Below are 15,164 nucleotides of genomic sequence, written 5' to 3' on the forward strand. Positions count from 1 at the left end.
ATGCCTAGCTATAACTCCATCTAGTGTTGCCATATTTGTTTAAAAAAATAAAGGCTTTTTTGTTAAATTTGAATTTTAGATAAACAATACTTTTTAGTAAAAGTATGCCCCATTAAATATTTGGAACTTGCTTGTTCTAAAACTTATTTGTTGTTTGTTTGAAATTCAAATTTAACAAGATATCCTGTATTTCCTTTGGCAAACCTATTCCTGCCCTACTGCTTCATCACCTTTTGGGCCTAGAAGCCTTTTTGCTTCATGTTGGATCTAAGAATATAGATACTGGAAGTATCTGTTGGCCCTCAGCAGGAAAGACCTGGGTAAAAGTCACTGCTAGCCTTCTTGGAGCTGTGTAAGCAGAGACCTCAGGGACCACCTACTCAAAAGCATTCTCTAAAATTGAAGGCATAGGTTTTGGTCCCACAGATTCCTTGCTCTTTGGGGTTGGGCATAGCAGGAAAAGAGCCAGAATTGAGTTCTGTAAAGCAGTAGGTCCAGTAGAGGGACCACTCTTGCCCAATTCTTTTTTTTTTTTTAATTTTTTAACATTTATTTCTTTTTGAGAGAATGTGAGTGGAGGAGGGGCAGAGAGAGAGGCAGACAGAATCTGAAGCAGGCTTCAGGGTCTGAGCTGTCAGTACAGAGCCTGATGCTGGGCTCTACCTGTGAACTATGAGATCGTGACTTGAGCTGAAGTTGGATGCTTAACTGACTGAGCCACCCAGGCCCCCCACTTTTGCCCAGTTCTAAGGGTGGGATTGTTCTATAGCATTCACTGACCTGGGAGACTTGGAATTTTCCATGATAGGGATTTTGCTTGATTGTGGATTAAAAGGTTAAGGGAATATATAACAAATAACACAGACTGGATGGCCTCTACAACAGAATTGTTTTTTTCTCAAAAGCTCTGAAGGCTGGAAGTCTGATATCAAGATGTTGGCAGGATTGGCTTCTTCTGCTTTATCCCTCTTTCTTTGGGCTTCTTTCCCCTGTGTCTTTAAATGGTCTCCCCTCTGTGCTTGTGACTAATTTTCATAATTTAATTAAATGACCACATTTTAACTTAATTACATCTCCAACAACCCTATGTCCAAGTGTAGTCACATTCTGAGATAATGGGAATTAGGACTTCAACATATAAATTTGGAAGGGGTATAATTCAGCCCATAACAGGAGGCAAAAGAGTGGAAGGATTGCTATATGAACCTAAAATCTTCTAAAATTATAGCAGTAATTGGGGCTAAAAACCAGTCCTCTGACTTTTCTTCCTTATGACCCTTAATATGGTCATTCTCCAAAATTCAGTCCTTGGTGTCCTGCTTGTCTCACTCTACTCTTTCCCAGAGTGGGCTGATTATAGTGGTAACTAAATATATTTGTCAAATCTTACTCAACTCTATACTTAAATTTAATCTTGGGGTACCTGGGTGGCTCAGTCGGTTAAGCATCCAACTTCAGCTTAGGTCATGATCTCACGGTTTGTAGGTTCAAGCCCTATGTTGGGCTCTGTGCTGATGGCTCAAAGCCTGGAGCCTGCTTTGGATTCTATGTCTTCCTCTCTCTCTGCACCCCCGCCCCCCACATTCTGTCTCTCTCTCAAAAGTAAATAGACATTAAAAAAATTTTTTTAAGGCTTAATCTTATTGTTTATAAGTTGTAACTCAATAAACTTAACACATTTTGTAAAAAGTGACTATCAACATTTAATTATTGATATGGAAGAAAATTTGAAAACCACCTTTTCCCCTAGAATGAAGAGGGAAAAGACAAAGAAGTGAAATCAATGAAATTAAAAAAAATAATAAACATAGGATCAGAGTACTGAGAAGCAAACTTTGATTAATTATGACCTGAGCTGAAACCAAGACTCAGATGCTCAACTGACTGAGCCACCCAGGTGCCTCCCCCACCCCCCCCTTTTTTTTCCAGAAAAGACAGTGTACAAAAGGGCAAAAAAAAAAGTCAGAACTTGTTCAATAAACTAAATGCCAGAAATTAATGATGACACAACTACAAAGATGGGGAGGGAAAATATTGTGGCTCAGTAATTGTTTAGATTATCTATATGCTGTTCATTGATGGGTAAAAAAAAATTCAAACTTTTAATTCCTTGAAAATATATCTTCCTTAAGCTGTTCCTAAAGACATAAATCCAGCTGACAGGGTCAAAAATGAGAATTTCAAGAAAGCAGAATTAATGGTGTAAAAGTATTCTGTTGAGACTAAACACGGTTAGGACTTAATAATTGTAAGTATGGTATATTTGTCAACATTTTGTTGCATAACAACCACAAAATTTGAATTGCATAACTCATTAATCTTGATTGGCTAGTATGGTTCAAGTTCAGGCTACAATGCCTGTCTGCACATAGTACATGTTCAATAAATATGTGTTGAGTGAATGAATGATATTAATAACTGTATAAAATGCCTTATGCATACAGATAGCCACAAAGAAATGTTAAAATAAGCTGAGTATCTTCAAAATGTTACATGTCATGGAAGAATGACATAAACCAGAGGTTTTCTCTTATTAATTTTTTTTTTTTTACTTTTTTTTATGTAAGCTCTGCACCCACTGTGGAGTTTGAACTCACAACTCTGAGATCAAGAGTCACATGCTCTACCAATTGAGCTACCCAGGCACCCTTTAAACCAGAGTTAAAACAAACAAACAAACAAACAAACAAAAAACTCAGGAAAGAGGTAATGTAACTCAAGAAGGGAAGGAAAGTAATATATATATATATATATATATAGAGAGAGAGAGAGAGAGAGAGAGAGAGAGAGAGAGAAATAGCAGGTGAAAGGGAAAAAAATAAAAAATAAAAGAGAGGTAAATAGATTTCAAGAGAAAATAATAAATATTGAAGATAAGCAAAGAAGATCCAACATAATTATAATAGGAATCACTACAGACGAAAACTAAAACAAAGATGTGGAAGAAATAACTAAAAGTTGTAATTCCAAAAGTATTTCCCAAAAATTAAAAAGATTTGAAACCATATATTGGAAGAGCATATAAATACCTGTGAATATCAACCCAGATGGCAAATAGCAAGACATATTCTAATAAAATTTAGACTTAAAAATATTTTTTTAATTCCTTAAACATTTAGACAAAAATAAGCAAGTGACCTATAAGGGAAACAAAATTATATTACCATCACAGTTTTAACAAGTCTTTATGCTGAAAGTAAATGGAACATTGTATCTAGGAAGCTCAAAGAAATAAAATGTGATCCAAAGATTTTATATTGGGCAAAAAGTGCTTTTAAAATATAAAGGCACAGGGGTGCCTGGGTGGCTCATGCAATTAAATGTCTGACTCCTGGTTTTGGCTCAGGTAATGATCTCACAGTTTGTGATTGAGCCCTGCATCAGGCTCTGCACATTGGGTTCTTCCAAGCACAGAGCCTACAAATGTGTATATATACATATATGTGTATATATATACGTATATATATGTATATATACACACATATATGTATACATATATGTGTATATATATACATATATACATATATATGCACACACATATGTATAAATATACATACATATATGTATATATATGTGTGTATATATATGTATATATATATATACATATATAGGCACAGATAAACTATTAACATCGTGCAGGAACTCTATGGGTGTTGTTCTCATGAGTACTCCTAAAGAATTTATTTGAAAGCCATCAAATATGTTTAAATCCATCAGTTCTTTTTGATTTTCTTTTTAAACTGGTTATCTTTGGAGAATGAAAGGAAAAGATAATTCATTATTATGAAAATTGACAAGTATAGGAAAAGAATCAAGTTTTTATATTGCCTTTACTCAGAAGGGTTCTGCTAGGTAATTAAATAATAGATGAGAGAGAGTGTTTTTTTATAAAAGTATTCCAACTAGTAAATGAGAAAGAAATGATAAAATTTGATCACTCAGCAAGCCGGGCCCAAATTCCTAACCTATAAAATCATAAGATACAGTAAAATGGGTATTATTTTATTTATTTTTTTATTAAAAATTTTTTAATGTTTATTTTTGAGAGAGACAGAGTTGTGAGTGGGGGAGGGGCAGAGAGAGAGGGAGACACAGAATCCAATCCAGACTCCAGGCTCTGAGGTGTCAGCACAGAGCCCCATGTGGGGCTCAAGCTCAAGAACTGCAAAATCATGACCTGAGCCAAACTTGGATGCTTAACCAACTGAGCCACCAGGCGCCCCTAATTCACCTTTTAAGTTAAAATAAATATTTATGTAAGGCTGCTGTGATGCTTAATTTTATGTATCAATTTGACTGGGCTAAGGGATGTCCAGAGAGCTGGTAAACATTTTTGAGCGTGTCTCTGAGAGTGTTTTGGAAGAGTTTAGCATTTGAATTGGTAGACTGAGTAAAGAAGGTTGCCTTCATCCGATGTGGGTAGATATTACATAATTCTTGAAGGGCCTGAATAGAAAAAAAGGTAGAAGAAGGGCAAATTCACTCCTGCTTGACCTGGGACATCCATCTTCTCTTGCCTTTGAGCCTGTTTTCAGGCTTTCAGACTTGGGTCTTGGGCTTTTGAAGTAGAGCACCAGCTTTCCTGGACCTCTAGCTCGGAGCAGGACTTCTCAGCTTCTAAAAGTGAATAAACCAATCCCTATAATGAATCTCTTTCTGTATACTTACATATATTGTACCAGTTCTGTTTCTCCATAGGCTCCAGACTAATATAGCTGCCAAAATCTTGTTAATTGCTTGTTAGCTTTGAAATAGGCTCAGTGAAAATGTTTTATAGCAGCCTCAAATTTCTTCATTAAATAGGAGGAAAGATTGTCAACATTTTATTTTTATTTCTTTTTGCTTTATATTTACCAAAATAAAACCATGAAGCAATTCAAGGAAAGAGACATCCTTCCAAATTTGAATTGAATAAGAAGCAAAACAAAATAATAAACAGCAACAGAGATTAAAAACAGGGTTTGCAAACCTGGATCCCTTCTTAACTTGATATCTTAAAATGTAAACCACACCTAGTTGGTAATGGAAACTTGTATAAACTAATCTTACCTCCACGCATAAATATGAAATGGAAAATACAAGATACCAAGTCATAAAACTAAGTAGATCTTTCTTCTTTGGTAACAAGAAACTAAGACAAATATTACCAGTTTGTAAGTAAATATTTCTTTTCTCAAAATAATAATTCATAATTTGGTGAGGTAGAGGGGATGGTCATGAACCTCTTTTGAGAATCTGATTTTTAAGAAGCCATGGAATGCTTTAGAAAAACCTGCATATGCATGTTATGGATTGTACATAATTTCAGTAGGGTCATGTATCCCCTAGTGCTCTGTGCTCTTCATAGTGAGAAATTTTTTTTTTTCACATTGATAAATTCTGACACACAGGTCCTGAATCCTCATAACTGGTGGAATTAATGATGATTCCATCCCTATATGTGCCTTTTAAAAAAAGTTCTATTTAAATTCCAGTTAGTTAACATACTGTGTAATATTAGTTTCAGGTTTACAATATAGTGATTCAACGCTTCCATACAATACCCCGTGTTCATTACAACAATTGCACACCCTAATCCCCATCACCTATTTAACCCATCCTGCCACCCACCTCCCCTCTGGTAACCATCAGTTTATTCTCTATAATTAAGAGTCTGTTTCTTGGTTTGTCTCTCTCTTTTTCTCCCCTTTGCTCACTTGTTTTGTTTCTTAAATTTTACATAAGAATGAAATCATATGGTATTTGTCTTTCTTTGACTGACGTACTTTACTTAGCATAATACCCTCCAGTTTGTCCATGTCATCACAGATGGCAAGATTTCATTCTTCTTTTTATGGCTAATATTCTGTTTTATATGTATACCACCTTTTATTTATCCATTCATTAGTCAATGCATAGTTGAGCTGTTTCCATAATTTAGCTATTGTAGATAACGCTGTACAAACGTAGGCATTCATGTGTCCCTTCAAATCAGTATTTTTGTATTCTTTGGGTAAATACCTAGTAGTGAAATTGCTGGATCATAGGATAGTTCTATTTTTAACTTTTTGAGGAACCTCCATACTGTTTTCCAGAGTGGCTGTGCCAGTTTGCAATCCCACCAACAGTGTAAGAGGGTTTCTTTTTTTCCACATCCTGGCCAACACTTGTTGTTTCGTGCATTTTTTAAATTTTAGCCATCCTGACAGGTATGACGTGATATCTCATGGTTTTGATTTGCATATCCCTGATGATGAATGATGTTGAGCATTTTTTTTTTCATGCATCTGTTAGCCATATGGATGTCTTCTTTGGAAAAATTTCTATTCATGTCTTTTGCCCATTTTTGACAATTCATTTTTTGAGTGTTGAATTTTATAGGTTCTTTATATATTGTGGATGCAAACTCTTTATCAGATATGTCATTTGCAAATATCTTCTCCCATTCTATAGGTTGCCTTATAGTTTTGTTGATTGTTTCCTTTGCTGGGCAGAAGTTTTTTTTGAAGTTCCAATAGTTAATTTTGCTTTTGTTTCTCTTGCCTCAGGAGACATATCTAGAAGGAAGTTGTGATGGCCAGTGTCAAACAGGTAACTGTTTGTGTTCTCTTCTAGGATTCTAATGATTTCATGCCTCCAATTAGGTTTTTAACCTATTTTGAATTTATTTTTGTGTATAGGGTAAGAATGTGGTCCAGTTTCATTCTCTGGCATGTTGCTGTCCAGTTTTCCCAACACCATTTGTTGAAGAGACTGACCTTTTCCCATTGGATATTCTTTCCTCCTTTGTCAAGATTAATTGACCATATAGTTGTGGGTTGATTTCTGGGTGTTCTATTCTGTTCCATTGATCTCTGTGTCTATTTTTGTACTAGTACCCGTACTGTGTTGATCACTACAACTTTGTAATATAAGTTGAAGTCCGGAATTGTGGTGCTTCCAGCTTTGCTTTTCTTTTTCAAGATTGCTTTGGCTATTCAGGGTCTTTTTTTTTTTTTAATTGCTTTTTAACATTTATTCATTTTTGAGAGACAGAGAGAGGCAGAGCATGAATGGGGGAGGAGCAGAGAGAGAGGGAGACACAGAATCGGAAACAGGCTCCAGGCTCTGAGCTGTCAGCACAGAGCCAGATACTGGGCTCAACTCACAGGCCACAAGATCATGACCTGAGCTGAAGTTGGATGCCCAACCAACCCAGGTGCCCCTATTTGGGGTCTTTTGTGGTTTCATATAAATTTTAGGATTGTTTGTTCTGGCTCTGTGAAAAATACCGGTGGTATTTTGATAGGGATTGCACTAAATGTGTAGACTGCTTTGGGTAGTATAGACATTTTAACAATATTTGTTTTCTTAGTCCGTGAGCATGAAATGTTTTTCCATTTATTTGTGTCATCTTCAGTTTCTTTCATCAGTGTTTTATAGTTTTCAGAACACAGGTCTTTTACTCTTTTTTGGTTTATTTGTGGGTATCTTACAATTGGTGTAATTGTAAATGGGATTGATTCCTTAATTTCTCTTTCTTCTGCTTCATTATTGGTATGTAGAAATGCAGCAGATCTCTGTATGCTGATTTTGAATCTCATGACTTCATTGAATTCATTTATCACTTCTAGTAGGTTTGTGCATGTGTGTGTGTGTGTGTGTGTGTGTGTGTGTGTGTGTAGTCTTTCACATTTTCTATATAGAGTATCGTGTCATCTGCAAATAGTAAAAGTTTTGCTCCTTCCTTGCCAATTTGGACACCTTTTATTTCTTTGTGTTGTCTGATTGCTGTGGCTAGGACTTCCAGTATTATGTTAAATAACAGTGGTGAGAGTGTACATCCCTGTCTTGTTCCTGACCATAGAGGAAAAGCTCTGTTTTTCCCCACTGAGGGTGATAGTAATTGTGGGTTTTTCATATATGGCGTTTATTATGTTGAAATCCTTATAAACCAATTTAGGAGAATAAAAGTATTGAGTATGTTTCACCTTTTGATAATTACCTGCTATATGTTGATAACTAGCATAATAAATTTTCTGGAAAAAGATGGGATTTAAATTCTATATAAAACACATAATGCTTGATTTTCAATAACTGCCCATTAACGAGAAAACTTCATGTTGTATCTTTTCCTTATTTGATTTTTTTCATCCTAATTTTTTTTTCTCTTTTTATTTTTCTAGTTAAGTATGTTTATAATTGTTAGGGCACTTTCAACTAGAAATTTGAGTTCACACAAACACACAAGACTTTACTTTTTTCTCCCTGTGTTCTTGCAATTCATTTTCCTCATGACACTGTGGTGTCATCATTTTGTCATTGTCTATACCCACAATGTCAGGATGGTATTTGATACTTTGAGTCATTCAGTTCACACATCTAGCCCAAACTTTACCACATCTGTACTTGTGGCATCTCATTTTTTTTTTTGCGGTAATAATGCTTACCTTGAAATTAACCTTTTATATCTCTCATTCTGCAACTATCATTTTTTACAATTTATTTAACTCAAATTGTATCATTGTAATCAGTTATACACACACACACACACACACACACACATATATGTATTTTTTTTTCTTGAAATGATTTTTACATGGGGTTCCTGGGTGGCTCAGTTGGGTATGTGTCTGACTTCAGCTCAGGTTATGATCTCACAGTTTGTGAGTTTGGACACAACTCTGACAGTTCAAAGCCTGGAGCTTGCTTTAGATTCTGTGTCTCTCTCTGTCCCTGCCCTCCCCCCCACTTGTGTTCTCTCTCTCTTTCTCTCTCTCTCTCTGAAAAGTAAATAAATATTAAAAAAAAAAAAAAGAAATGGTCTTTACAAAGATTTTCCCAAAAAAGTTATTCCTTTCCTTTAGCCATTTCAAATTCTACCAACATTAAGTATAATTCGCAATTCTTCTTACTGCCAGATCTATCTTAGTTAGTTGAAACAATTTTCAGGATAAATTTCATTTTAACATTTTACATTATTGTGCAATATATGTGCAATATTTGTGCAATATATCTGTGGACTATTCCTACTGAGTTATTTGATAATATTATAAATGCTTTGCATTATACATGTCTATACTCTTGAAAGTACAAGCATTACTGAACCAAAGACATGGATTTCAAGAAATAGTCATGGATGATATATTTATAGTTGTCTGTAATGAGTAAAATGAATTCTTCATAAGAAAGCAATTTCAAAATTACAAGGTCATTATGAAATTAAAGACACCTGATCCCATCTCTTCTGTTGATTAGTGGTGGGATATTCTTTAAATTTCCTCATCTGTACAATAGGGAAAATAGTACTTGCACTAAAGGGTTTCTGTGCATTAAATTTGAAACAATTCATGCTTAGGGTAAGGCCTGACATATAGTTAATAGCAAGTAAATATTTATGATTTTTAAAAATTCATTTATTTATTTTGAAAGAGAGAGAGATGTGGGAGGTGCAGAGAGAGAGGGAAAGGGAGAGAATCCTAAGCAGGCTCTGTATGCTCAGCGCAGAACCTGATGTGGGCCTCAAAGTCACAAACTGTGAGATCATGAACTGAGCCAAAACCAAGAGTTGGCTGCTTAACCACCTGAGCCACCCAGGCACACCTATGATTTTTTTTTTTTTTTTTTGAGAGAGAGAGAGCACAGTAGGGGAGAAGGGTAGAGGGAGAGAGGGAGAGAAACTTAAGCATTAAGCATTCTCCATGCTCAGCATGGAGCCCGACATGGGGCTCAATCCCATGGCTCTGTGATCATGACCTGAGCCAAAAGCAAGAGTTGGGTACTCAACCAACTGAGCTACTCACGTGCTCTGATTTATGATTTTTAAAGTAAAATTCACCTTATTTAAGAGTTAGTCTCCCAGTAAGCAAATTATGTGAAAAAATCACTTTTAATTAAAATTACCATGGGATGCCTGGCTGGCTCAGTCAGAAGATCGTATGACTCTTGATCTCAGGGTCATGGGTTTGAGCCCCACATTAGGTATAGAGATTGCTTAAATAAATAAAACTTTAAAAAATTAAAAAAAATTAAATTACACTTGTAAATTCAATAAATCAGTAGTAAATTATAGAGTACATAGATTTATAATAGTACATAACTCCTATTAATTTATTTAATTAATCATTATTGTGTGCCTAGCCTGTGCCAGGGACAATGAGAGATGATGGGAAACATAAGAATGAAAAGTCTGATATGATTCCTGTCTTCAGAGGGCTTAATGTCTGTCAGGGGGACAACTAACCATAAATTACAAAATAGTACAAATTATGCTATAATAGTGGAAGTATAGAATTCTAGAAGAGTTCTTAGGATTTTAGTAGAGGAAGCCAAGGAGAAAGTGACAGCTGAGTCCTGAAGGAGAATTAGAAGTAAACCCGTAAATGAGGTAAAATGATGACAAGGATAGAAGAGGCTGAAGTCCTATAGAGGCTGTGTAAGGGAGTCTGTTTTTAATCTTCAGGGCAGAGGTAAGGATTAAAAGTTTTTAAGCAGTTATAGACTCTGGTATTATATAAACATTGAATTGGAGTGCAATATCACTAATGGTCTATCTTTAAAAAAGAATGACAGCTAATAAATTCAGAGAAATGATGAAATTGGAAAACCACCACTGTGCATCCTTAAAATAATAATTTAGAGAAGAATCATTAATTGATGATATTACAATGAATGGGTGAAAGGATGATAAGGAACAGGATAATCACAAGATATTCAAGTTTTCATCCCAGAGATGATTTACTAATTAGAAAGCAAAATCTGTATCCTTACATGGAGAGATATAGTGAGCTTGACATTGTGTGCCTCTTGATGTAACGCAATACTAAGTTGTTACAGGTTGAATTTTGTCTTTCCAAAATTCATATGTTGACATCCTAACCCCCAGTATCTCAGAATGTGACTGTATTTGGAGATATGGCCTTTAAAGAAGTAATTAATATAAAATGAGGTCACATCGATGGACCTTATCTAATACAACCCTTGTCCTTATAAGAAGTGGAGATGAGCACACAGATTCACTGAGAGGAAAGACCATGTGAAGACAGAATAGATGTATACAAGCCAAGAAGAGATGCCTGCAGAAGAAACTAACCTTGATGACACCTTGATCTTTGATGTCTAGCCTCCAGAATTGTTGTTTAAACAACCCAGATTAGTCCATCCAGGGGAGATGGCAGAGTAGGAAGACACTAAACTCCCCTGTCCTATAGATACAACTAGATAACACTCTCATAAGTGTAAATAACCCAAAAAATGACCAAAAGACTGGCAGAACAAACTCCACAACAAAATGTAGAGAAGAGGCCACACTGAAGAGGATAGGAAGGGCAGAGACATAGTCAGGAGCTAAACAGACAATGGGACTGTCTGCTGGAGGGAGGTACACTGGGGGTGTTGAGAGGAAAAAGAAACCCTCACATCAGGGAGCCCACATGGGGAAGATGAATCCCTTAACATTTGGCTTTGAAAAACAAAGGGGCCAAATTTTGTGAGTTCAAACAACCAGTGAGACTTAAAACCTAGAAGTTTAAAAATCATCAGGCTTGGCTCTGGGAGAGCAAGGAGGGCAAGAGAAAACTGAGTCCCTGCCCTTGTAGGGACAGCACAACTAAAAGCAGAGATACAGAGATACCAAATAGAAGCAGGAGTTTGAAAAATGCTTGGGGAATACCAGAGGGAGATTTGTTTACTAATCTCAGAAGATGTGCTGGGGGGACAGAGATTAATGGGAGACTTGTCCAGGAACAAAGGAGCTGGAAGGTACCATTTCCCTTCTCCATGCTCCAGCATAAACACACATTCACTTGTAGGAACCAGAAAGATGCTAACACTACCTAACTTGCTTACACTGTGCAACCCACCCAAACCCCTCCCCACTTTCAAACCAGCCCTGTGGCTGCTGGTACCCTCTTGCTGAGAACAGGCATGCAAACCTTACTAATGCTGAATGTCCTGCCCCTGAGCACTTTGCAGTTCTGTCCCCTCCGATGCCCCCATCCAGTACACCCTTGGCTGGATCCCATCCAAAGTGGTACCACAAGTCTGGCAGTATGCAAACAGCCCTGAAAGAAGTTGGCACCACTTCAAAGTGATTCTCATCTCAAGTAGAAGGAAAGATAACCAAACATACCAGTCTCACTGTGCCCCAGCAGGGGGTGGGGCAGACAGCTGGTCTGACTGTAGGCTCCACCCACCAGTGAAAGCTTCTCCAGAGACAATACAGGGAAAGTGCCCTGTAGTTTGGTGGTATTGCATCTCTGGCAAATACCTGATCTAACTTAAGCCCAGGTCAGCCCCAGACTGGTCCATTAATACCACAGGGACCAAATACAGCCCACAACAGGCCAAAGAAACCTACTGCAGATGACAGGACTCATGAAAAAAAGTGGCCAAGACACAACAACAGGGTGCAGGAACACACATAGCAGACAATCCCTGAAGCCCCAGATTCTAGTGAACAGAGGACACTGCACTGCAGGGAACTATTGGACCTCTTCTTCATAAGTCTACTACTTTCAAGAGTAAGAGATATAGCTGACTTTCCTAACACACAGATGCAGGCAGAGAGAGACAAAATGCAGAGACAGAGGAATATGTCACAAATAAAAGAATGGGGCAAAATCACAGCAAGAGACCTAAGTGAAACAGAGATAAGTAATATTCCTGGTAGAGAATTTAAAGTAATGATCATAAAGATACTCACTGGATTTGACACAAGAATGGAAGGACAACAAGACCTCTAACAAAGAGATAGAAAACATGAAAAAGAATCAATCAGTGATGTAGAACTCAATAAATGAAAATAAATATAACACTAGATAGAATAAGTGGTAGACTAGAGGAAGCAGAAGAATAGATCAATGACCTGGAGGACAGAGTAATAGAAAGCAATCAGGCTGAACAGGTGAGAGAAAGAGAGAGAGAGAGAGAGAGAGAGAGAGAGAGAGAGAGAAGAGAATAACCTAAGGGAACTCCATGACACCAGAGCATTATAACATCCATTTTATAGGGATCTCAAGAGGATAAGAGGAATGCCTGGGTGGTTCAGTCAGTTAAGTGTCTGATTTTTGATTTCAGCTCAGGTCATGATCTCACGGTTTGTGAGCTTGAGCCTTTCATCGGGGTCTACACTAATAGTGTGGAGCCTGCTTGGGATTCTCTGTCTCTGTCTCTGTCTCTCTCTCTCTCTGTCTGCTCTTCCCCCACTCACATGTGTGCTTTCTCCCTCTCAAAATAGATAAATAAATCTAAAAAAAAAAAAAAAAAGGAGAAAGAAAAGGGGCAGAAAATGTATTTGAAGTAATAATAGCCAAAAACTTCCTGAATCTGGGGATAGAAATAAAACCAGACCTAGGAGGTAGAACGATCCCCCAACAAAATCAACTCAGAGACCCACACCAAGACATATAGTAATTAAAATGACAAAAAGTAGCGATAATAAGAGAATTTGAAGAGCAGCAAGGAAAAGAATACAGTTACACACCAGGGAACCCTTCCCCTACCTCATAAGGATATCAGCTGATTTTTCTTTTTTTTTTTTTTTTTTAAATCTGTTATTTATTTTTGAGATAGAGAGAGACAGTGTGAGCAGGGGAGGGGCAGAGAGAGAGGGAGACACAGAATCCAAAGCAGGCTCCAGGCTCCGAGCTGTCAGCACAGAGCCCGACGCGGGGGCTCGAACTCACACACCGTGAGATCATGACCTGAGCCAAAGTCGGATGCTCAACCGACTGAGCCACACAGGCGCCCCCAACAGCTGATTTTTCAATAGAAACTTTACAGGCCAGAAGGGAGTGGCACAATATATTCCGAGTGCTAAAATCAGCAGCCAAGAATACTCTATCCAGCAAGATTATCGTCCAAAATAGGGGGAGATATAAAGAGTTTCCCAGACAAACCAAAGTTAAAACAGTTCATGCCCACTAAGCCAGCCCTATAAGAAATGTTAAAGAAAGATTCTTTTAGTGGAAAGGAAAGGCCGTAAGTAAGAGTAAGAAAAGTAAGAAGCACAAAATCAGTAAAAATAAATATATCTGTAAAAATCATTTAAGGAAGTTATAAAATAAAATATAAAATGGTTACACCATTTACCTAAAATGCTGGAAGGAGAGGAATAAAAAATGGGTTCAAACTTATGCAACCATCAACTTAATATATACTGCTATATTAAGAAGATGTTACATACAAACTGAATGGCAACCACAAATCAAAAACCAGTAATAGATATGCAAAACATACAGAAAAGGAATCCAATTGTTATCACTAAAGAAAGTCCCCTAATTGTGAGAGAAGAGAGCAAGCGAGGAAAGGAACAGAGAATAACTACAAAACAACCATAAAACAAATAACATAATGACAATGAGTATATACCTATCACTAATTACTTTGAATGTCAATGGACTAAATAATCAAGACATAGGGTGGCAGAACAGATGAAAAAAACAAGTTCCATCTATATGCTGCCTAGAAGAAACTCGTTTCAGACCTAATACTCACGCAGCTTGAAGTAAAGACATGGAGCAGCATTTATCATGTAAATGGATATGAAAAGAAAGCTGGATAGCAGTATTTGTATCAGACAAAATAGACTTTAAAACAAAGATTGTCACAAGAGACAAAGACACTATATAATCATAAAGGGCATAATCCAACAAGATGTTATAATAATTGTAAATATTTATACACCCAGCATGGAAGCACCCAAATACATTTAGCAGTTAACAATAAACATAAAGGAACTAATTGATAGTAATGCAATAGTAGGGAACTTTAACACCTCACTTACATCAGTGGACAGATCATCCGAACAGAAAATTAAAAAGGAAACCATGGCTTTGAATGACTCATTGGACCAGAAGGATTTAACAGATATATTCAGAACATTCCATCCTAAAACAGCAGAATACACATTCTTTTTAAGTGCACAATGGAACATTCCCCAGAATTGATTGTGTATTAGGCCACAAAACAAGTCTCAACAAATTTAAAAATATCGAAGTCATTCCATGCATCTTTTGTGACCACAGTGCTATGAAACTAGCAATCAACTCCAAGAAAAAAATCTGGAAAGAGTACCAATACATAGGGATTAAATAACATGCTACTCAACAATAAGAGCTCAAACAATAAATCAAAGAGCAAATAAAAAAAAAAAAAACATGGAGACAAATGAAAATGAAAACACAACAGTCCAAAATCTTTGAGAT

General features: G+C 36.6%; 1 long non-coding RNA gene across 2 annotated transcripts in view; it reads left to right on the forward strand.

Annotated features, from left to right (window-relative positions):
- LOC121032354 (uncharacterized) overlaps positions 1-15,164 on the forward strand; it is a 173,776-nt gene that overhangs the window by 1,392 nt on the left and 157,220 nt on the right. For both annotated transcript variants that reach the window (XR_005791255.1, XR_005791254.1), the window contains exon 2: positions 6,528-6,570. This is a non-coding gene — a long non-coding RNA (uncharacterized LOC121032354). The remainder of the gene's footprint in view (positions 1-6,527; positions 6,571-15,164) is intronic.

Source organism: Herpailurus yagouaroundi, unplaced genomic scaffold, assembly GCF_014898765.1.
Source record: "Herpailurus yagouaroundi ecotype Mexico unplaced genomic scaffold, PumYag 28, whole genome shotgun sequence".
Lineage (NCBI taxonomy): Eukaryota > Metazoa > Chordata > Mammalia > Carnivora > Felidae > Herpailurus > Herpailurus yagouaroundi.